The following is a 10975-nucleotide window of genomic DNA, read 5'->3' on the forward strand; positions in this document are numbered from 1 at the left end:
TTTAAGTATTTCTTGGCAAATATAAACATCAAATCTATATAGATCTTAAATATTTTAAATATGACTTTTCCAGGATAATATTTTATGTTAAAAGGGGTTGGATATGACAGTGTGTGGGGGGAAAGGGACATATGTAATACTTTCAACAATAAGGATTTATAAAAAATTAAAAAATAATAAATAAATAAATAAATAAATGTATGATCTAAAATTCATGCACTATAGATTATTTTGCTACATAATATATTTCATAAAGAAAAATGTCATTTGGATTTGCAAGCAGCTTTAAATTTTATTTTGCATATAGATACACATAAAATGATAGTCCTAAAAACCATTAAAAATTGTACAAAAAAAATGAACAAAGAAACAACATGCAAAACTTTAAAACATCCAATTTGCATATATAGAAAAATATTGGATCCTTTCTTAAGGTGCCACTCGTCCAGAAGGTATGGATAAAAACAAAGAACTTGGGGGTGATGGACACATGATGTAGTGTGCAGTTGATGTTTTATTGAGTTTTACACGTGAAATCTGTATGGTCTTGTGAACCAATTTCACCCCAACAAATTTAATTAAAAATATCCATATCTTGAAAAAACACACAGAACTTGAAAGTTAGTCAGGATTTCTTTGTATGATTAAAAAATAATAATCAAATGGGTGCTATTATCAAAATATATTTCCCTTTTAATTAGATTTATTGGGGTAACAGTGGTTAATAAAATAGATTTTTCTTCTCTACTTGTTTTGTGTCGTGTCCTGCTTCCTTCAATATTTTTTCTTAACAATTTATCTAATTCCTAGTTTTATTAAACATAAATTTATGCAATTTACTAATTGAACAATACCTAATATATTTAAATTATTTATTAAATGTATATTTATAACAAATATATCCTCACCTGAGGATATAAAATTATATAGGTTTCAGGTGTGCAATTCTATAGCACATTATCTGTATATTGTGTTTACCACCCCAAGTCAAGTCTCCTTCCATCACCATTTATCACCCATATCTTCTTCTACCTTCCACCAATTTCCTTTCCTTCTGGCAATCACAACACTTGTGTGTCTATGAGGTGGGTATTTGTTTTGTTTTTTAATTCCTTCACTTTTTGACCCAGGCTTGTGATCACCCTTCCCTTTGATAGCTGCCAGCCCACTCTCTATCTATGAGTCTGTTTCTATTTTGTTAGTTTATTTTGTTCAGTAGATTAATCATATGAGTGAAATCATATGGTACTTGTCTTTCTCTGACTGATTTATTTCACTTACCAGAGTTCTCCCCAGGTCCATGCACACTGTTGCAAAAGGTAAGATTTTATTTTTTTTATGACTGAGTAGTATTCTTTCTTATTTCTTCTCTTCTCTTCTCTTCTCTTCTCTTCTCTTCTCTTCTCTTCTCTTCTCTTCTCTTATCTTCTCTTCTCTCTCTCTCTCTCTCTCTCTCTCTCTCTCCTAATATGACCTATTATCACAAGCTGATTGAGGACAGTAGGTCCTCGGGTTACATCAGAGATCCGTTTCTACTGCACAACGTAACATGATTTTTGCCATAAGTCGGAACCCACCTATATAAGCAACTACGTCACTCACATGGAGCACATTCACAGCAGTAATGAAGTGAAACAGTAAAAAAAAAAAAAAAAAAATTAAAGAAAGATAACAATTCCTGACCTTTACTTGTGGTAAATAAATAATAAAAACATAAAGCACATATGTATATACATCGAAATGACAGCACTTTACTTTTTATAAATAAACTAGAGGCCCATTGCAGGAAGATTCCTGCAAGAATCGGGCTTCCTGAGGCCGGAATGAAGCAGCGGAGAAGGGAGCAAAGCCCATCAAGGCGGGCTTCACTCCCTTCTCCATCGCCTTGCTCCCTCCCGTCTCTGCCACCTGGCTTTCTCCCGTTTCCGCTGCTGTCCCACCCGGCCACCCCGGATCGCACACAGGAGGCACAGATGGCGGCGGGGCAGGCGGCGGATGGCGCTGTCCCACCCCACCACCCCGGGTCACAGATGGCAGGCATGGATGGCAGCAGTATGCAAATTAAAGGCCTTCTTTGTTAGGTTAATTTGCATACTCTTCTGACCAGCTGATGGGCATTGCAAAGGTACAGTCAATTAGCAACTTTGTCTTTTATTAGTATAGATGGGAGATGGTTACATAACAATAAAACGACATATGTCGAATCCAACATAACCCGAGGACTGTCTGTATATGGATAAACATATGTTGAGGAGAAAACTTAAATTTAGGCCATTTTTATAAAATGCCAATATGTGATCAAGATGGATGTTGATAGTGGTCTTATATGAGAGATCCTTAGCAGTTATAATTCAGTTCCTAAATTCAAACATTTATTTTATTTTTTATTGATTTTTTATTGTTTAAAGTATTACATATGTCTCCTTTTTCCTGATTGACAGCCCCCTGGCCACTCCCACCCCCGAGGGCAAGCTCACATCTCTCCAGTGTCTGTGTCCATTGGTTATGCTAATACGCATGCATACAAGTCCTTTGGTTGCTCTCTAACCTCCCCCTCCCTTGCCATTTGGCTCTGGATCTATTTTTGGTCATCAGTTTATGTTGATCATTATATCCCACATATAAATGAGATCATATGATATTTATCTTTCTCTGACTGGCTTATTTCACTTACCATAATGCTCTCCAGTTCCATCCAGGCTGTTGCAAATGGTAAAAGTGCCTTCTTTTATATAGCAGTGTAGTATTCCATTGTGCTGCTCTGAACAAGGGGTACATATATCCTTTTTTTTCTTTAAGTTGCAAATATACTTTAATAGAAAAACATGCACTCCAAAACTATTCTTATTAAAGCAATAATACAGATAAAAATTCAATCAATTCAGATGAACACATAATCATAATAAAATATCTCATAGGTTTTTTTTTCCCCCTCCTTACACACCTGCTCCCCAGCATTAGCCATTTTTGGCCATTTCTGCTTTTAGTTCTTCTGATGGTTACAATCAATCATAACTTCCCTGAATGAGAGGGATGATTAAGCTCTGAGCATGAGGGCAAGTCATGGACACTAGAAGGCTTACCTTCAAATGCATGGGCAGGAAGTCAGGTTAGAACCTCTGTCTAAAGAGGAGGGGCCCTTTCACTGTAGGTTGCCTCCTCAAATCCAGTGATTCTTTTATTTTATTTTTTATTGTCTAAAGTTTTACATAAGTCTCCCTTTCCCCCAATTGACCCCCCCCCAGCCATTGCCACCCCAGGAAAGACCTCACTGCCCCAGTGTCTGTGTCCATTGGTTATGCTAATATGCATGCATGCAAGTCCTTGGATGCCCTCTAACCCTCCTCCCTGCCATTTGTCTCTGGATGTATTCTTGTTCATCAGTTTATGTTATCATTATATCCCACATATGAGTGAGATCGTGTGACATATATCTTTCTCTAATGGCTTATTTCATTTAGCATAATGCTCTCTAGTTCCATCCATGTTCTTGCAAATGGTAAAAGTTCTTTCTTTTTTTATAGAGGCATAGTATTCCATTGTGTAGATGTACCAAAGTTTTTTAATCCACTCATATGCTGATGGGCACTTAGACTATTTCCAAATCTTAGCTATTGTAAATTGTACTGCTCTGAACATCAGGGTGCATATATCCTTTCTGATTGGTGTTTCTGGTTGCTTCAGAAATAGTCCTAGAAGTGGGATTAGAGAGTCAAGTGGAAGTTCCATTTTTAATTTTTTGAGGAAACTCCATATTGATTTCCACAGTGGCTACACCTGTGTGCATTCCCACCAGCAATGAACTATGGTTCCTTTTTCTTTTCTTTATTTTTTATTTCTTATATTTCTTTTTTAAATTTATTTTTATAGATTAGGAGGGTTCATTTTTCTCCACATCCTCCCTAGCACTTGCCATTTGTTGATTGTTTGATGACAGCCATTCTGACAGGTGTGAGATAGTACCTCATTGTCATTTTGATTTGCATCTCTCAGATGATTAGTGACTTTGAGCTTGTTTTCATATGTCTCTCAACTGTCTGTATGTCCTCTTTTGAAAGCATCTAATTAGGTCCTTTGCCCATTATTTTGATTGGATTGTTTATCTAAATTTTGTTAAGTTGTATGACTTCTATGTAAATTTTGGAGATTAAACCCTTATCTGAAATAGCATTGGGAAATATGTTCTCCCATGCAGTGGTGTTCCTTGTTGTTTTCTTGATGGTTTCTTTTGGTGTGCAGAAGTTTTTATTTTGTTGTAGTACATTTGTTTATTTTCTCCTTAGTTTCCATTTCCCTAGGAGCTGTAGCAGTAAAGATAGTGCTACTACATATGTGTAATATTTTGCTGCCTATGGAGTCTTCTAAGATTTTTATGATTTCTGGTCTTACATTTAAGTCCTTTAACCATTTTGAGTTTGTTTTTGTATATGGTGTAATCTGGTGGTCTAGTTTCATTTATTTTTCATGTATCTGTCCAATTTTTCCAACACCATTTATTGAAGAGACTGTCTTGACTCCATTGTATGTTTTTGCCACCTTAGTCAAATATTAATTGAGCATAATGTCTTGGGTCAATCTCTGAGTTTTCTGTTCTCTTCTATTTGTCTATATGTCTGTTCTAGAGCCACTACCAGGAATTTTTGAGAACTTTGGCTTTGTAATATAGCTTTATATCTGGTATTGAGATCCCTCCAACTTTGTAATTCATTTTCAGGAGTACTGTGGTTATTTAGGGTCTTTTTCTTATTCCAGATGAATTTTTGGAGGGCTTGTTCTAGATCTTTAAAATATGCCATTGGCATTTTAATGGGGATTGCATTGAATCTGTAGATTGCTTTGGGCAGTATGGATATTTTAATGATATTGATTCTTCCAATTCATGAACATGGTATGTTCTTTCATTTGTTTATTTCTTCCTATATCTCTTTTTTCAGTGTCCTGTAGTTTTCCTAGTACAGGTCTTTTACCACCTTGGTTAAGTTTATTACTAGGTATCTTAATTTTTTGGTGCAATGGTAAATGGAATTGCTTTTTTAGTTTCACTTTCTGTGAGTTCATTATCTATATATACATAAAGAGGAAATATGCAAATTGTCTGGGATGTGATAATATCAGGACAACACAGGAGGAGGCTGCAAGAAGAGGTGGGCGGGAGGGGGCTGCGTGCATGGTGAGGCATGCCACTGATGGTGCAGGCCCAGAGACAGGGGAGCCTGCCAGCTGCCACGGTGGCGGCAAGTGGCCCAGAGAGAGGGAGGCCCACCAGCCATAGTGTACCCACAGGTCTGCCTCTGTGCGGGAGCTGCAAAGGAAACTCCTTTTCTCACCACTCATTGGCTAAGCTCCTGTTATACCACTTGGAGTGTTCTTGGTAACTTGGGTAATAAGAATCCAAGAAAGTCATCTAGGGCTTTTTCACCTCACTCCTGGAGGAAAAAAATGAAGGTTTGTTGTTGCAGGGTCTAAGAAATGTCATATCCTGCCTTAGCCAGTTTGGCTCAGTGGATAGAGCCTTGGCCTGCAGACTGAAGGGTACGGGTTTGATTCTGGTCAAGGGCATGTGCCTAGGTTACAGGCTCCTTCCTGGCCGGGGCTCAGGTCAGGGCTCATGCAGGAGGCAACCAATCAAAGTGTCCCTCTCACATTGATGTTTCTATCTTTCCCTCTCTTCCACACTCTCTAAAAATCAATGGAAAAATATCCTCAGTTAAAGATACAAAAAAAAAGAAAGAAAGGAATGTAATATCCTATGAAAGAGACATCTTGAAAATGCCTAAAGAAATCAGTCATTTTTTCGTGGTGAAGGTACTACCGTCAGGGTTGATGAAAACACCTTGGTGGCTACAATGGCTGGCAGTGGCAGCATCAGCGTGGTGATGGGGGCGGCTCCTTCCCCTAATCAGCATGGTTGCCTTTTGCAGAGGGAGTGGGCCTAAGCCGTCAGTAGGACATCCCCTGAGGACTCCTAGACTGTGAGATGGGGCAGGCTGGGCTGAGGGGCCCTCCCCGTCAGTGCATGAATTTCATGCACCGGGCCTCTAGTTGGTATATAAAATGGCCATAGACTTCTGGGTGTTAATTTTGTATCCTGCTAAATTGTTAAATTCAAATTCATTTATAAGTCTAGTAGTTTTTTGATGGAGTCTTTGGGGTTTTCTATGTATAATATCATGTCATCTGTGAATAAGGACAGTTTTACTCTTTTTCATTTGGGTGCTTGTTATTTCTTCTTGTCTGATTGCTATGGCTAGCACTTCCAGTACTATATTGAAAAGGAGTGGAGAAAGTGGGAACCCCTGTCTTGTTCCTGATCTTAGGGAACATGGATTTAGTTTTTGGCCATTGAGTATGTTGTTGACTGTAGTTTTGTCATATAGTCTTTTATTATGTTAAGGTATCATCCCTCTATTCCCACTTTGCTGCGAGTTTTTATCAAGAAAGGGTGTTGGGTTTTGTCAAATGCTTTTCCTGCATCAATTGGTATGATTATATGGGTTTTGGCTTTCAATTTCTTTATGTGATGTATCACATTTATTGATTTGCAGATATTATACTATCATTGCACCCCAGAATAAATCTCACTTGGTTGTAGTGTATGATCTTTCTAATGTAATGCTGGATCAGATTTGCTAGAATGTTGTTGAGGATTTGAGCATCTATGTTCATCAAGGATATTGTCCCATATTTCTTTTTTTGTGGTGTCTTCTTCTAGTTTGGGGATAAGGGTAATGCTGGCTTCATAGAAGGAGCTTGGGAGTGTGCTTTCCTCTTGAATTTTTTGGAATAGTCTGAGGAGGATAGGTTTTAGTTCTTCTTTGAATGCTTGGTAGAACTCCCCTGTAAAGCCATCCAGACCAAGGTTTTGTTTTTTTGTTTATTTGTTTTTGTTTGTTTTGTTTTTTTGTTTCTTTTACTGGAAGATTTTTGAATACTGCTTCAATATCTTCAGTAGTTATCAGCCTATTCATTCTTCCCAATTGAGTTTTTGGAACTTGTATTTTTCTAAGAATATGTCCATTTCATCTAGGTTGTCCAGTTTGTTGGAATAGAGTTCTTCAAAGTATTTTTTCATAATCTTTTTTATTTCTGTGGGATTGGTTGTTACTTCACCTCTTTCATTTCTGATTTTGTTTATTTGGATCCTCTCCCTTTGCTTCTTGGTGAGCCTGGCTAGAGGTTCATTAATCTTCTTTATCCTTTCAAGGAACCAGCTCATGGTTTTGTTGATATTTTTGTTGTTGTTGTTGTTCTCTATGTCATTTCCACTCTGATCTGGAATTTTCTTGTTGTTCTCTTTAAGAATTTTTTGAGTTATAGGGTTAGATAATTTATTACCATTTTTTCTTTTTTTTGAGGTAGGCCTGTAGAGCTATGAACTTTCCTTTGAGGACTGCTTTCACTGTGTCCCATAGACTTTGGATTGTTGTGATTTTATCACCATTTTTTACCAGGATACTTTTTATTTCTTCTTTTATCTCTTTGGTAACGAAATCATTGTTTAGTAGCATGCTATTTAGCCTCCAAGTGTTTGATTTTTTTCATTGTCTTTATTGTAATTGATTTCTAATTTCAGCTATTGTGATCTGAGAAGATGCTTGCTATGACTTCTATCTTGTTGAATTTTAAGATACTTTGCCTTTGTCCCAGTATGTGGTCAATCTTTGAAAATGTCCTGTGTGCACTTGAGAAGAATGTATATTCTGTGGCTTTGGGGTGAAATGTCCTGAAAATGTCAACTAATTCCATCTGATGTAGTGAGTCATTTAGGATTGATGTTTCCTTGCTGATTTTTTTTTTAAAGGATTTATCCAGTGGTGTTGGTGGGGTATTAAAGTCCCCTATTATGATTGTATTGCTTTCAATCTCTCTCTTGATATCCTCCAGAAGTTTTTGTTTTTTTAATGTATTTGGGTGCTCCTGTATTGGGTGTGTATATGTTTACCAGAGTTATTTCTTCTTGTTGGATTGTTCCCTTTAGTATTATTAAGTGGCCTTCCTTATCTCTTGTTATGGCCTTCACTTTGATGTCTAATTTGTCAGATATAAGTATTGCTACCCCAGATTTTTTTTCATTTCAATTAACCTAAAAAATGTTTTTTCATCCTTCCCCTATCAATCTGTTTGTGTCCTTTGTTCTGATCTGGGTTTCCTGTAGACAGCAGATATATAAGTCATGTTTTTTTATCCATTCAGCTACACTATGTCTTTTGAGTGGGGCATTTAATCCATTTACATTTATAGTTATTTTGATAGTACTTGTTTGTTGCAATTTTTATTCTTTATGCCGGTGTTCCTTCTTCCCTTCTATTTCTTCTTTTTACAGCAGTTCCTTTACCATTTCTTTCATTGCTAGTTTGATGGTATTAAACCCCCTTAGTTCTTTTTTCGCTGTGAAGTTCCTGATTTCATCTTCAATTTTGAATGATAGCCTTGATGGGTATGGTATTCTTGGATTCAGACCCTTGTTTTGCATGACTTTGTATATTTCATTCCATTCCCTTCTGGTCTGATGTGTTTCTGTTGATAAATCAGTTGATAATCTGACAGGAGATCCCTTATCGGTAACTTTCTGTCTCTTTCTGGCAGCCTTTATGTTTCTTATTTTGTTGGTGGTGTTTTCCAATTTAATTATAATGTGTCTTGGTGTCTATTTTTTTCGGTTAATCTTGTTTGGGACTTTGTGAGCTTCTTGGACTTGTGTAAGCTTTTTCTTCCCAATATCAGGGAAGTTTTCTGTCATTATTTCTTCAAACAGGTTTTCTGCCCCTTGCTCTGTTTTGCCTCCTTCTGGCATACCTATTGTGCGGATGTGGTTTTGTTTTGTATTGTCCCAAAGCTCCCTTAGGCTCTCCTCATGTTTTATAAGTTGTTTTTTTCAGTAGCTGCTCTGCTTGGTTATTTTTTTCTACCTTTTCTTCTAGCTCACTGATATGGTCCTCACCTTCTTCTAGTCTACTGTTGATGCTTTATAGTGTGTTCTTCATTGCAATTATGTCATTCTGCATTTCTTCTTCATTTCCTCTTAATTCTTACATATGTTGTTGAATTTGTCTTCTATCCCTCTCAGCATCCTTATAATCATTGCTCTGAATTCTTTCTCTGAAAAATTGCTTGCCTCCATTTTGTTTATATCTTTTTCCAGTAATTCCTCCTTTTCTTTCATTTTGGCGCTGTTTCATTGCCTCCCCATTTTGCTCCTCTCAGGTTATCTGGTTATGTGGCTCACTCTCTACTACATTAAATTAAAGGCAAAAAATACAACTCAACAAGACAACACAGAGGGCACAAAACACAAATATATTCATGATACCATAACCCCAAATAAAGGTGACCATCAGAGAAAAGAGAATTAAGGGAGAGAAAAGAGTGCAAAAATAATATTGAGTAAAGGAAAAAAAGTAAGAGAAACAAGAAAAAAAAAAGAAAAAAGAAGGGGAAGAAGGGGAATAATATATCTATATGGGGAGAAAACTAAAACAACAACAACAACTAATTCCAAAAATGCAAGCAACAAACACCCAGAAAAGAAGGAGGGAAGCTTAATCTGAAGAGACTGAGCTTATTTCCAGAAGGTAAGGTAAAGGAATTGAATGAATGGGAAATGGCCAAGATTCGGTGTAGAGGAGGAAGAAAGAGAATGAGTATATAAAAAGAAAAGTAGAAAACAAAATACTGAATCCCAGCAACAACACAGAGTGGTGCCTGGTACGCGGTGCTTTGTTGTGTTGTATTTTGTGCCTTTAAATCAACGCAGCAGATCCAAACAACAGCAGCCTCCTGAGCACCACACCCTCTGTCTGAGGAACAGCAACTGTACATGAAACCTCCCCCTACCAGCCAGAAGAGCTACCACAGCTGTGAACAGCACCCAACAGAGGAGCTGCTGCCAACTGAGAAGCAGCTGCTACTGCAACTGCCCGAAGAGCAACCACAGCCCAAGGAGTCACTGCCACCAAGGGAGCAGCCACTGAACGACTCAAGGTCTAGATATGTCAGTGACATCAAACATGGGTAGACAAAGAAACCCCCAAAGGAAAGAAAAAGAGGACTCGCCAGAAAAGCAGCTAAGTGATACAGAGGCATGCAACATGACCAAAAAGAATTCAGAATAAGGGTCCTAGAGTTCATAAACTGGACAGAGGAAAAATCAATAACATATGCAAGAAGCTAGAAGAAACAGATGAAAAAATCAACAACTTAAGTAAGACCGAAGAAGAAATGAAGAGTGATATAGCTGCAATAAAAAACACCATTGAAAGTATCGACAGTAGACTAGGAGAAGCGGAGGACTGAATTAGTGAATTAGAAGACAAGGAAGCAAAACACACCCAAACTGTACTTCAATTGGAGAAAAAAATTAAAAGACAGGAGGAGAGCCTAACGGAGCTTTGGGACAACATGAAACGAAACAACATACGAATAATAGGGGTGCCAGAACAACAGAAAGAGGAACAAGGATTAGAAAACCTACTCAAAGAAATAATATCAGAAAACTTCCCTGAGGTGGGGAAGAAAAAATTCGCACAAGCCCAAAGAGTCCCAAAAAAGGTGAACCCGAAAAGACCCACACCAAGACACATCATAATTACCATGGCAAATGTTCAGGACAAAGAGAGAATCTTACGAGCTGCAAGAGAGAGACGGAAAGTTACATACAAGGGATCTCCCATTAGATTATCAAATGACGTCTCAACAGAAACACATCAGGACAGAAAAGAATGGACGGAAATTTACAAAGTGATGCAAAGCAAAGGACTGAATCCAAGAATACTGTATCCAGCAAGGCTATCATTCAAACTTGAAGGGGAAATAAGAAGCTTCACAGACAAAAAAAGACTAAGGGAGTTTATCACCAACAAGCCAGCAATGCAAGAAATGCTAAAGGGACTGGTGTAAAAAGAAGAACTAAAAAGCTCAGAAAGAAAACAGCCACACACACAAAAAAATGGCTACAAACAAGTACCTTTCAATAATA

This window comes from Myotis daubentonii, chromosome X, assembly GCF_963259705.1.
Source record: "Myotis daubentonii chromosome X, mMyoDau2.1, whole genome shotgun sequence".
Taxonomy (NCBI): domain Eukaryota; kingdom Metazoa; phylum Chordata; class Mammalia; order Chiroptera; family Vespertilionidae; genus Myotis; species Myotis daubentonii.